Source organism: Pecten maximus, chromosome 19 (genome assembly GCF_902652985.1).
Source record: "Pecten maximus chromosome 19, xPecMax1.1, whole genome shotgun sequence".
NCBI classification, from domain to species: domain Eukaryota; kingdom Metazoa; phylum Mollusca; class Bivalvia; order Pectinida; family Pectinidae; genus Pecten; species Pecten maximus.
Window position 1 is genome coordinate 24,749,386 of NC_047033.1, and position 12,936 is coordinate 24,762,321.

The 12,936-nt window shown below is 35.4% G+C and overlaps 1 protein-coding gene across 1 annotated transcript in view; it reads left to right on the top strand.

Annotated features, from left to right (window-relative positions):
• The first annotated feature begins 11,053 nt into the window (after window positions 1–11,053).
• Window positions 11,054–12,936, top strand: part of LOC117317780 (protein Wnt-9a-like) — a 58,033-nt gene continuing 56,150 nt past the window's right edge. Inside the window, exon 1 of the mRNA XM_033872709.1 lies at window positions 11,054–11,264. The gene's annotated coding sequence lies outside the window, so the exon portion shown is untranslated. The remainder of the gene's footprint in view (window positions 11,265–12,936) is intronic.

Below are 12,936 nucleotides of genomic sequence, written 5' to 3' on the forward strand. Positions count from 1 at the left end.
ACGGTGTATTCAGCTGGGTTTTTGGTATGATGGTAAATTTTCTCGAGAATACGGACGCATATAGGTAGTGCTCAATGACAATGGATGCTGATGCAAACACTGACTCTTTCCACGGTTCATTGGAGCGCGATGGCCATTGATACGCTGTCGTAATACCAACATACAGTTACCCACACAGGACACACTGAATATTGGAGACAACGTAAGAGGCTTTGTAGTTAAGGGTTTCAAAGCTTCTTGGTAGAATATTCATTCTTAGTGAGGGAACTTATGTAATGTTTGTCCGTAATGCAAGTACTATTGTGCAATTTTTGGTTCCGCCCTTGAAAATGATAATATATGCAAAGCAATTTTTCATCTGTATCAGATGTAGACTTTTCATCTTAAAACATCTACTATTAGAGCTTTGGGCATAGTTTGAAATGTCTTTGAGAATATGTTTGAACCGAACGTTTTGACAAATCGTCATAAAATGTGGGGAAAAAATCACTTCTGTAGTAATATATGTTTACGGTAAACCAACACATTGTAGTTTATATGTCAAGTTATGGTGTAAAGCTCGCATGTCCTAGTGTGGCATTTCAGTGTGATCACACTATAAGTCAGTGACCCAATCTCATTCTGGAACACCGTCCTCACATGACCTAATCGCTGTACCGTTAATATCCCAACCAACCAACCAACAATCAGCCAGCCAACCAACCAACCAACAAAAAAAACAAAACAAAAAACAAATAAACAAACAAATAAAAAAACAACAACCAAAAACAAACAAGGTACAACAAACAGCAAACAAAAAAAAAAAAAAAAAAAAACTAAAAGAAAGCAAATAAAAACAAAAACAAAACAAAAACAAATAAGGTACAACAAACAGCAAATAAAAACAAAAACAAAACAAAAACAAACAAACAGAAAGAAACAAGGTACAACAAATTCATGGACGATTTTTTTTGTCTTTATCTATTAATACGCGTAATATGATTTTGGTTATGAATTTCCTTCTACGTTCGAACGTTTTGTTTGATACAATATATTACGATAAATAACCTTGAAGTTCTAATATCAATGGGAAATACAAACCAAGATGGTCAGATTCCTAGCCAGAGTTTGTTAGGTACTAAAGATGCAAAATATCCAAGTTATGATTTATTTAACATTCTACCATGTTGGCTATGCAACGCCAGTTTTGATTGGTTTAAAACCATGTATTATTTTCCGATAACCCACGCTCGTGCCAATAATACACGGTCGCGAGTCACGGCTGTTATTTTATATATCTAATATTCACCTTATAAAAGGTTACTATAGCCGAGTGAGCTAATGGGTTAGTCTTTCAATAAATTTTTATCACGACGCGAGTTCGAATCCTACGGAGGCCCCCCTTTTTTTCTTTTTCTTTTTTTTTATCCATTTTTTTTTTAATTTTCAAAATCAATGCCATATGATAGATGCTCTTGATCGTAGTACTGTATTGCCTGTATATTTCATCAACAAATAATGCAATACTCAAGAAATAAATTACAAGGTTTTCTCGGGTTTCCTTGCTGTTTTTCTATTAGAAAGAGGTCGATCTCAGAACTAAACAGTACATGGTAGAATAGAAATAATCAACTTTGACTCGTGTATTGTTGCAGGATATACAACTCGGACTCGGATATTTTGCAATTCTAATTAATAACTCAGGCCTGCGGCCTTCGTTATTAATTTAATTGCAAAATATCCTCGTCCTCGTTGTATATCCTGCAACAATACACGAATCATCGTTAATTATTTCTTAAACATACATAAAGCTTTACGGTGAAGGCTATCTCCTCTCTCCACAGGTCCCCGGGACAAACTAGCTCGACAGGGACACTATGTTAGGTAATTGTGACAGCAGTGGTTGGCAGGGGACAGATGTGCGGTCTTCCTCTGTAAACAGTCCCTAGCCACCACCCTTATACATTAGCCGGGGACATTAGCTATAGCTAATACCCAGACCGACCGCGAACACGCATGATGGCAGCCCGAGGGCATTTGGTGTAATCTTGTTGCAAAACGTTGTCTCGTGTTTTTTTTTATTTACTTATTTTTTTTTTTTTTTTTTTTTATTTTTTTTTTTTTGATAGTCTATGATTTAAATCCAAAATTGTTATTTGGGGCGTAAAATGTGACGCTACGTTTCTATAGTCATAGAGGAGAGAGAGCTAGTCCTGACGTTGACATATAGAGCTACGTAGAATTTTCATATATTTCCTGGAAAACATTCCTGATAGCGATGTCTAGAAATGTCGATTTACTTTTAAATCGATTTCAGCGGTATATACAGTTAAACATAGAGCGATTCATATACAACTGTATCTAACAGCTTTAGGATTCGGCAGTGATTCTTGGGGTGGAAATATGGGGACGCAGAAGGAAAGTTAGACAAGAAATATCTTAAGAAAATATAAACGGCATAGTTTTAATGCTGGTGGTTATAATGTAAAACTGCTGGTGAAATAAATAAACGAACTAATGCGTTTCAGCACGGATAACAGAATTATATCAGTTTGAATCATTTTTGGTGATGATAAGACTGCATTTGAATCAGGAATATAGTTACATTAATGTTTCATTTGAAAAGATACATACACTTATATTCAGCTTGCATTCATTCTTAACTTTGTTTCGTTTTTAACTGCATATCTGCATTTTGCATTTACCGCTACATTGACCAATCACATACTTAATCATGACCAGTAACGCCACCTGTCGCGTCATATCCGGAGCCAAAAGAATATTATACGGCTATGCCGAAAAATGAGAATTGATGGAAACAAACAATAAGAATAGCAGGGAATATACATTATATATATAATCACCTACGTATATTGTATCTCATATATTATTTTCAACATCAGAGTAGAGAAGCTAGAACGATTATTTGTCCCGTTCTTTACTCGCTAATCATTGTAGATGTATTTTCAGAAAGTCCGTTTGAGTGACACGATGCTCTACATACATTAGGTACAAGAATGACCCTTGTGGTTGGTCATGGTCAGTCGCATGTTTGTCGTGGTCAGTTGATGGAAAGGTCATCACCTTTCATTGACCACTAATCACGGAGACATACAGTACTTGTCGGTTTAACACCTATGTCCGTTAGTTATGTCTGGACACTTGAGCGGTCAAGTCTTCGCTCGAAAGTCTGACCAATAACAATTTCACTCACACTTTTGCCCTTGTTTCGCAATTGATGAAGATTACTTTTATCCCCCATGATTTAAAAAAAATCAAAGTTTTCAATTGGATTTAAAGGGAACATTTTGTAGAATATGTTTTTACTCTATAGTTAAATTCATTGTGGGATGCGATACAACATGTCTAATGATTGTGCAATGCCTGATCGTTCTGTTGCATTACCTCGATCCTCATTTTGAGAACGTGGCATTTTTGTCCTTTTGAATGCTCTCTGTGTGCGTCCATATTTTTTTGAAGTTCAAATTATAGTTTTTGAGAGACAGTTATAATTTAGTTTGCATGTCAGTTTCTCTCCCTTGTATTTATTTCACTTTGGAATTCTAAACAATTAGTGTAATAAATCGTTATATAAGTTTGAGATTGTATAAAACATGTTTCACTGTATTTATCACATAATCGACCAGCTATTCAATGCATTCACCCGCATAATATGTTTGCATGTCACTGGTACAGTATACCATGGAGCGTTTTTTCATTGGCTTACCCATTATTACATTGTACGTCATGAATTGTGAATGGCAAAAAGAAAAAAAAATGGCCGTCCCTGCTTGATTAAGTCCTCCACATTATTGCTTTGAAAACTGTCAAAATGTAAGTTATATGATAAAATATATTTTAACTTTGTTTTCATTTCATATGAAATTTTAAGAAACTTTTTTTGAAATTCAAAGCTTTTTCTCGCAAAAAAAAAAAAAAAATAATAATAATAATACATTTTTTTTTAAGACTCTCATGAAATTTTGATGTGAAATGAAAAGTCATTTAAGAGTCTATATAAAATTTTGTGTGAACCAATCTAAGGAATGTCTCCCTGTGTATGCTCTGAGAGAAAGACATTGTTTTAGTACAATTTATGTGGGTCACTGACTTGGGACGCGCCTGGCTCATCTCTTTTTCTCCCCCTGCTAACAACATGCCAGTTATGGGCATTTTTATGTGATATTTCTTGACAGTTTCACAATTTCGTACATTTTTATAACCAATTAAACACACTCTGTTGCTAACTGAGGTGTATGACCCGCTAATGCACACCTTGGTCATCTGGCCATATCAGAATAAATACCACACATCTTAAAGATTTGAAAGCTCGACTTTCTGCAATAAAGATAGTTTTTTTCCGTTTAATGACCAATAAGGAGATTTTACGTCACGTTTAGCCTTTTCCTAAGTACATTCTGATGAAGTAGATGGTAAGTTAGTGGTAAACTTGGAGTGAGGGCTAGCCAACACCTCGCCGTGCTTGGTCCCCCGTTTGAGTGACAGATCGAGGGATTTAGATGACATTCTACAACTATAAATGTTTGGTTGAGGTGAGTAATGTGTGCAAAGTGTGTCTCTTTACAGTTAATTGACACCATTGACGATGTGGGTGAGAACATCGGCCAAAATTTGACTTCGACACCAACTTAGAATTACATCGCTAGAGTACACACAGATAAACAACCTCTCAAATAGCCCTTCTCTCGAAATGTCAGTTTGTATTATTCTTTACGCCATTTTGTGACTGTGATTGTTCTAAGGTATCAAAAAACAACCAAAACACATTCCGCGAAAAACAATATAAGACCTTATCACAAACATACAACCCGCGAAAATAAAGACACCATCAGGACCGTATACAACACGTTATAATACACTGGTTCAGATGACAGATATATTTCAAATTCAAGAATGCGAAGGATTTTTGTTTCTCAACGTAAAGATGATTAATGTAGCTGAAGAACAGTTTAAAGACAGACCGGTCCCTTTGTCAAATAAAGAGTTTTCTTAACAAAGGGAGCAGTGGTAGAGCTGAGTGTAAAGACGTTTAATACCGCTAAAGAAATACGTAAATATGTTTTATACAGATAAGAGAAGTGTAAAGATGTTTTTTTATCCCTGAATAGGGGTGTAAAGATGTTCCACGCAGCAGAATGGACATGTTAAGATGTTTTATACAGCTGAAGGGGTGTAAAGATATTTTATACAGCTGAAGAGAAGTGTAATGATGTTTTATACCGCGGAAGGGAAGTGTAAAGATGTTTTATACAGCTGAAGAGAAGTGTAAAGATATTTTATACAGCTGAAGGGAAGTGTAAAGATGTTTTATACGGCTAAAGAGAAGTGTAGAGATGTTTTATACAGCTGAAGAGAAGTGTAAAGATGTTTTATACAGCTGAAGGGAAGTGTAAAGATGTTTAATACAGCTGAAGAGAAGTGTAAAGATGTTTTATACAGCTGAAGAGAAGTGTAATGATGTTTAATACAGCTGAAGAGAAGTGTAAAGATGTTTTATACAGCTGAAGAGAAGTGTAAAGATGTTTTTATACAGCTGAAGAGAAGTGTAAAGATATTCTATACAGCTGAAGTGAAGTGTAAAGATGTTTGATACGGCGTAAGAGAAGTGTAAAGATATTTTATACAGCTGAAGGGAAGTGTTAAGATGTTTTATACAGCTGAAGAGAAGTGTAAAGATGTTTTATACAGCTGAAGAGAAGTGTAAAGATGTTTTATACAGCTGAAGTGAAGTGTAAAGATGTTTTAATACGGCGTAAGAGAAGTATACAGCTGAAGAGAAGTGTAAAGATATTTTATACAGCTGAAGAGAAGTGTAAAGATGTTTTTATACGGCGTAAGAGAAGTGTAGATATGTTTTATACAGCTGAAGGGAAGTGTAATGATGGAAATGACGGAAGTGGAACATATTTTCCGTACCACTGACTCCCAGATAAATGAGATCCGATTAGTAGACATGATAATTACGCACTGAGATAAATTGATGTTTTTACAAAATATTTTGAACACCAGTAAAATTGACGTCCGCCCAAACCCTTACACCATTACAGGGTTGTGGTCACTGATGATGTGTTACATCAAGGTAGATAACTCCAAAACAAAATGACAAAAAAAAAAAAAAAAATCCAAACTAGGCTTAACGTCATAGAGTGCAGAGAGAAAATTGGTAGCCTGCTGGAACCCTTCAGGGTGGTTTCAACATTTACTACACACTCACAGTGTCATAGAAACTAAGTATGAAATTAATTACGGTTATGTGATTACGATATGGCCATAATTCATCCGTGTGTGTGACGTAAGGTCAAGGGATTAATGCTACTTTTAGGTGTTGACTGTCGCTATCGTGTAAGTTTTAACACTCCTTATATACGCGTCTTTTTGCATAATTTTAACAGAACTTGTGGATGTCGGAAAGCTTAATTGATAAACACAGGTTTTTTTTGCCTGTTAAGTCTTGAGAAACCGTAACAGTACACCAAACCTTATAATCCTTTCTTACCTAGATGTTGTAGTGCCTTTCCTTGGCTCTACATGCCATTATTCTATCTTAAATGATGACACCAACATGACGGCCGACTTACATTATTACGTAATACACTATTGGACGAATCTATGACATATCTGTTAGAAAATATATATCTGAAATATGACATAGGGCAACAACTGTGACATGTTAGCTTCTAATGCTTTGAAGTTAATAATTATAATTAAGAAAATTAAAAAAACAAAGTAAAAAAAAAAAAAAAAAAAAAAACAAAGAAAAAAAAAAAAAAAAAAAAAAAACAAATACACCCCCCCCCCCCCCCCCAAATAAATAAATAAACAAAAAAAAAAACAATAAAAAGCATAAAGGAAAAACTATACCAGAACTTATCATCATAGATGGCTGTGAGAGTTCAGTCAATAATTGAAATAAAAGAAATTTATTCATTTTTATCAGGACTCAATCTTGAATTTGATATTCTATAAGACAAGAGAACACGAAAACAAACATAATACAACTTGAAAGACAATACGAGCCCTACTTATATAAACAAGATCTACTTCTATTGATAAACATGACTTCTGACGGTTACATCTGCTAAACTATGAAATGACGTCATTTTCTTATGCGCAGTAACTAGCATATATGTCATGCGTCTCGTGTAAAGATAGCCCGATAAAACTCTGTATTCTATTACTGCAATCTCCTTAGTAGCTAGAGATAAATGTTATACATTATGTAACACACGGAGTATATGATAGATTGTTAGATTTATACATACGCTTTTGTGTTCCCCGATTACATAGCTGAGAATACTGAAAAATATCCTTGTACGATATGCGTTCTCCGTTTGTTCATGCATGTCTGTTAAAAAAAGCGTATATACTAATTTAAAAAAAAAAGTTTATCGTCGCTGGTTAAATTGTTTGCCAATGGTTTCGGATTGCGTTTGGATGGAGCATTTTTGGAGTGATTAAAACTGTGGTAAATAATTTGTAATGGACTATATCACAACCATTATAGGGTTTCGGTAATCATGCTCTCTTACCTTTTCATGTAAATTTAGGTGTGAGGAGAACTGACTGTAATAAAATCAACACGTACTATGATTTTGTGGGCCCCCTCGTCCCGATTTAGAACAAAACTTTTATGGGGCATCCATGTGTTCTCCTTAACTGACGGTTTCAAAAACTAATACGGCATGATTTGTCCGACATGATCTATGATTACTGATTTATTTATCCAGGCATTGGATGCTTTTCTATTCGATTTCGTCGGAATTCCGACCGATTTTGGGTTTCCTCGTTTTCTGGTGTTCCCGAAGATGATTTTCAAATGTCCTCCTGTTTTTACGACAATGGATGCGTCGCATTATTTAGGTATTTTATCATCGGGATGTACCATGATATTTTGGAGAGCTAGATGGTGTTGTCACGACCATGATACATGTATTAATATCATTAAGGGGTTTTTGGATAAGCCCTGATATTTTGAATAACCGCTTGCCCTTGTATATATATATATATATCTTTCTTGTTTTCTGCTTTCAACTACTTTGCCAATGTGCATTTTGTTAAAGTGAGACACCACGTCATGTGGAATGAATTCTTCATCATTTTTTGGTCAGGATCGTCCGCATATTTTCCGCCAGATCTTTCGAGTTGTTCACGTGGCGTTCCAAATCCTCATGTCATGAAAACATGTCAAATGACGTCTTGTGGCACTGTGATTCGTACGCGAATATTGCAACGTCATCAACAGAGGAGACAGACAGTGAAAATATTAAAAATATCATTTCAGACGTCATAACCCTCTAATTAACATCTCAATTATTATTATTCTCTTTATTTACTCGTTTCAAATTCCCATATTAAGGAAAGTCATGTCAGATCAGCCCTTATCTGTTTAATCATGTGTTGTATATTTCAAATTGTATACTTCCGCCAATCATTGCTACATGAAGGACTAATAGCATTCAATTTGAAGGTGGAAGGATGGTGAGTTTTGACTGTAATATATCAATTTACCAATCTCGCTTTTTAAAATCTATATCAATACATTGCATGCTTGTATAAGAAAGCAACATTAATTTTGAGCCTAACATGGCCCCTTAAGATGTATTTTTGAGATGATCACGTGTCATTGAGGCGTGCGCGTGATGACCTCCAGTGTGGTGCCCGAGCGTGTGTTGATAGGCGTTCTGTGTGAGGTCCGCGATCGTCGGATGAGGTGTGGCCATTCAAGTTATGCTTTTGCATAGCCTGCACAATATTAAAAACTAATTATTTTCGAATTCATTTTCAAATTATGAAACCGTTATTCCGTAGATTTAAAAGAAGCAGTAACCCCCCCCCCAAAAAAAAATAACAAAAAAACAAAAAAACACAGGCTTTTTGAGAATTACATTGATGGTCAAATGGATTAAATCTTACCAGCATTACTTCGTAGTTTGCTTGACTGTTATGCAGTATTATATATTCTCAACCATTTATCATAATTTTTATTTTATTAAACATTGTCGGAGTTTTATTTGTAGCGTATAGAAAGGAAACTAAATCACACAGCTCATCAAATCCGGTATTAACCGACACCGAGTTTATAGGTGTTTTATTGCTATGTTCATCATTTGTTAGGGTAACCAGAATATAACATGATCTATTGAATTTTGTGGTCAATATCTTTGACGGGTGTCACATGTTGTGACGTATATTGCGACATGACTTGATTGTGGTGACGAGATACATCCTGAGAGGTATTTTGTAATAATTGTGTTTTGCGCTGTGGTATTCTTTATAATTTTAGTGGTTTAGTGGTTGATGATTGACGCTTTGGTATACTTTGTGATATTAATGATTAAGTGGTTGATGATTGACGCTTTGGTATACTTTGTGATATTAATGATTAAGTGGTTGATGATTGACGCTTTGGTATTCTTTGTAATATTTTTAATTTAGTGATTGGCTCTGTGGTATTCTTTGTAATATTATTAATTTAGTGATTGGTGATTGGCGCTGTGGTATTCTTTGTAATATTAGTGGTTTAGTGATTGGCGCTGTGGTATTCTTTGTAATATTAGCGGTTTAGTGGTTTAGTGATTGGTGATTGGCGCTGTGGCATACTTTGTGATATTAATGATTAAGTGATTGGTGATTGGCGCTGTGGTATTCTTTGTAATATTGTAGTGATTGACGCTGTGGTACATTTTGTAATATTAGTAATTTAGTGATTGGTGATTGAAGCTGTGGTATTATTTGTAATATAAGTAGTTTAGTGATTGGTGATTTGCGCTGTGGTCATCTTTGTGATTTTAGTGGTTTAGTGATTGGTGATTGAAGCTGTGGTCATCTTTGTAATATTGTAGTGATTGGCTCTGTGGTATTCTTTGTAATATTATTAATTTAGTGATTGGTGATTGGCGCTGTGGTATACTTTGTAATATTAGTGGTTTAGTGGTTAGTGATTGGTGATTGGCGCTGTGGTATTCTTTGTAATATTGTAGTGATTGACGCTGTGGTATATTTTGTAATATTAGTAATTTAGTGATTGGTGATTGAAGCTGTGGTATATTTTGTAATATAAGTGATTAAGTGATTGGAGATTGACGTTGTTGTATATTTTGTAATTTCAGTGATTGATGATGTAATACGTATTGTAATGCGTTCCGTTTGATATCACCCTGATATATCTACGTACAAATGGCATCTATATTAGTCAATTGTTTTTTTAGTATATCTCGTATACTTGGCACATAATACGAGTTCTAGTGTTTACGTTTCATGATATCTATAAATAGAGTTGTGGAAAATCACATGCGTACAAAATACGCATACACGTTTAACAATCAAGTGAAACAATGGTCCATTATTGTTGAGGGAGATATCTGGGTCACCAGCACGGTGTGTGGAGATTCAGTTCAACACAGTCTTGCAGGGTCGCATTACATAGTCAACAATATATTTATTATCAATTTTCAAATAATTTTTTTTTTTTTTTTTTACATTTGAGACGGGCGACTGAAATTCAGAGATGAGCAACTGAAATTCAATTAATACTCCTTGATGTTCATAAAACTGATATCGCTTTTTAATTTGCTACAGATAGTACCAGGTCAGGTCTCTACAATAAATGGCGAGTAGGGTAGAATTTTCGCGACATTCTCAATGAGACTGATTTTCACACCCGTATCCTATAGCCCTGCCACTGTGCCTGATTAATGGACGGGCGATGCATTGTTGAGTTCTGTATGTAAACCACAAATGCATGTATACAAAGATGGGGGCGTGCGCTAAGTCACTGGACACTGATGAATTGCGACCTCGTTGCTTCGGTTGATGATAAAACCCGCCGGTCACCTCTTGTCAGACATGTCGTACAGAATTTAAATATTGCCATTTAGTCATTTCAACACATAGCTGACAAGTTTTGTGGTATTGAAGGATAAATTTTATTTCGTTATCAGATATCCCCGGGGTGAAACGGATGCTTGATTTAACACCCACGGGGCCCATCGGCTAGAACAATTTACCTTGTTCTTCTAGTTCAATGTGTATACTACTGCACCTGTATAATCTAATTCTACCGTCTGCAGCAAGCAGTGCTTGTCACAGAGTTTGTTTAGAATTTACTCACACGGACGGAAAACAATCTTTAAACTTTGTGCAGTTGGATTAGTGTGCCGTCTCAAAATTTGTACCTGTTGAATGAAGTCACTCCTCAGATGCCGACGACCAGAGCCTATTGTTTTAGGAATAAATCACTTTCCGGAAATTGACAGAGTTGGTTGGTAAGTTTTTAGTATTTACGTTGTATGCATTTACTTGTACAAAACTCCGTGATACTGTAGATAGTAGATGATAATGCTGACACATATATCACACGTGTGTACATGTATCCATGGCACATGTGTGTGTATACATGTTACATTGTGGCTTTTGTGGCTGTCTTCTAATTAATTTTATAGAACTGATTCTGGTTTGTAGGGTGTCTGATTGGTTCACATACGTCACGCGATCTCCTGGCAGTTCAGACCTACACTTTTCAACAGAAATGAAATTCACATTGCGAGTCATGATTGTTTTTATATTCATAAGCTTGTCGTTGGTGTAGCAGAATGCATATTGCTTTAATGATAATTATTAGGAACATGTGGATCTTATTTTTTAAGCGAAACATCCGATTTATTTTATGAAATAAAAGTCCATTTCCTCGTCCTAGCTGTCATGAAATGTATATTATACAATTGATCAGTGTAAATATTGGTATAGGCTACTGTCTCTCTTTAAATCAGAACAAACTATTACCTACACATGTCTACTGTCTTTAATTCTTGATCATCAATGATGTCATTTCCTCGTACTGTTTTGATTGGCCGTATAAATCCACTGTTTTATTTGACCCGGTATATAAACCCACTGTTTTGATTCGCCGTATAAATCCTTTGTTTTGATTGGCCGTATAAATCCACTGTTTTGACTGGCCGTATAAATCCTTTGTTTTGATTGGCCGTATAAATCCACTGTTTTGACTGGCCGTATAAATCCACTGTTTTATTTGACTGGCCGTATAAATCCACTGATTTAATTGGCCGTATAAATTCACTGATCTGATTGGCCGTATAAATCCACTGATTTATTTGACCCGATGTATAAATCCAATGACTTAATTTACCGTATTGATCCACTGATTTGATTGGCTGTATAAACCCACTGTTTTGATTGGCCGTATAAATCCACTGATTTGATTGGCCGTATAAATCCACTGATTTTATTGGCCATATCAATCCACTGTTTTATTTGACCCGGTATATAAATCCACTATTTTGATTTGCCGTATAAATCCACTGTTTAGCTTGGCAATATAAATTCACTGCTTTGATTGGATGTATAAATCCATTGTTTTTATTGGCCGTATAAATTCATTTTATTCGATTGGCTGTATATGTATAAAAAAAAAACAACAACGTCAATATGACGAGCCAAGCGGTAGAACATTGATAAATACCAACGAAAGAGGACAGGACGGAAGAAAAAAGGATGAATGTGACATGCTATATCTGTAGGTCTACTTGGTAGTGTGCTAGGCTTCTCTACTGATTAACCATGTCTTGATACACTGCATCACAGAATGCGTTTGACTTGCAGTAAGGGAAACTTGCATTAGTGGTTGTAGCTTTCACGAGGATCTGATCTAAACCGATCCTGTCTGCTTTTGTAACAAAGGTTAGAAATATTATCAGACCAAGGAAACTCGAGTGTTAGATATGTGCTTGGCATTAAAATTTACATAAAAACGTCAGATAGACGCGTCTATAGAAATAATATATCCTGTTGTAGTGTTCCTGTATGTCCACTGATGGTGTACCTGTCGCCAGAGTGTATCATGTCCGGTATGAAAACTTGTCCACAGCCAAGTCAACATTTGGAACAAATCAATTACATCAGAATTCTTCATTAAAC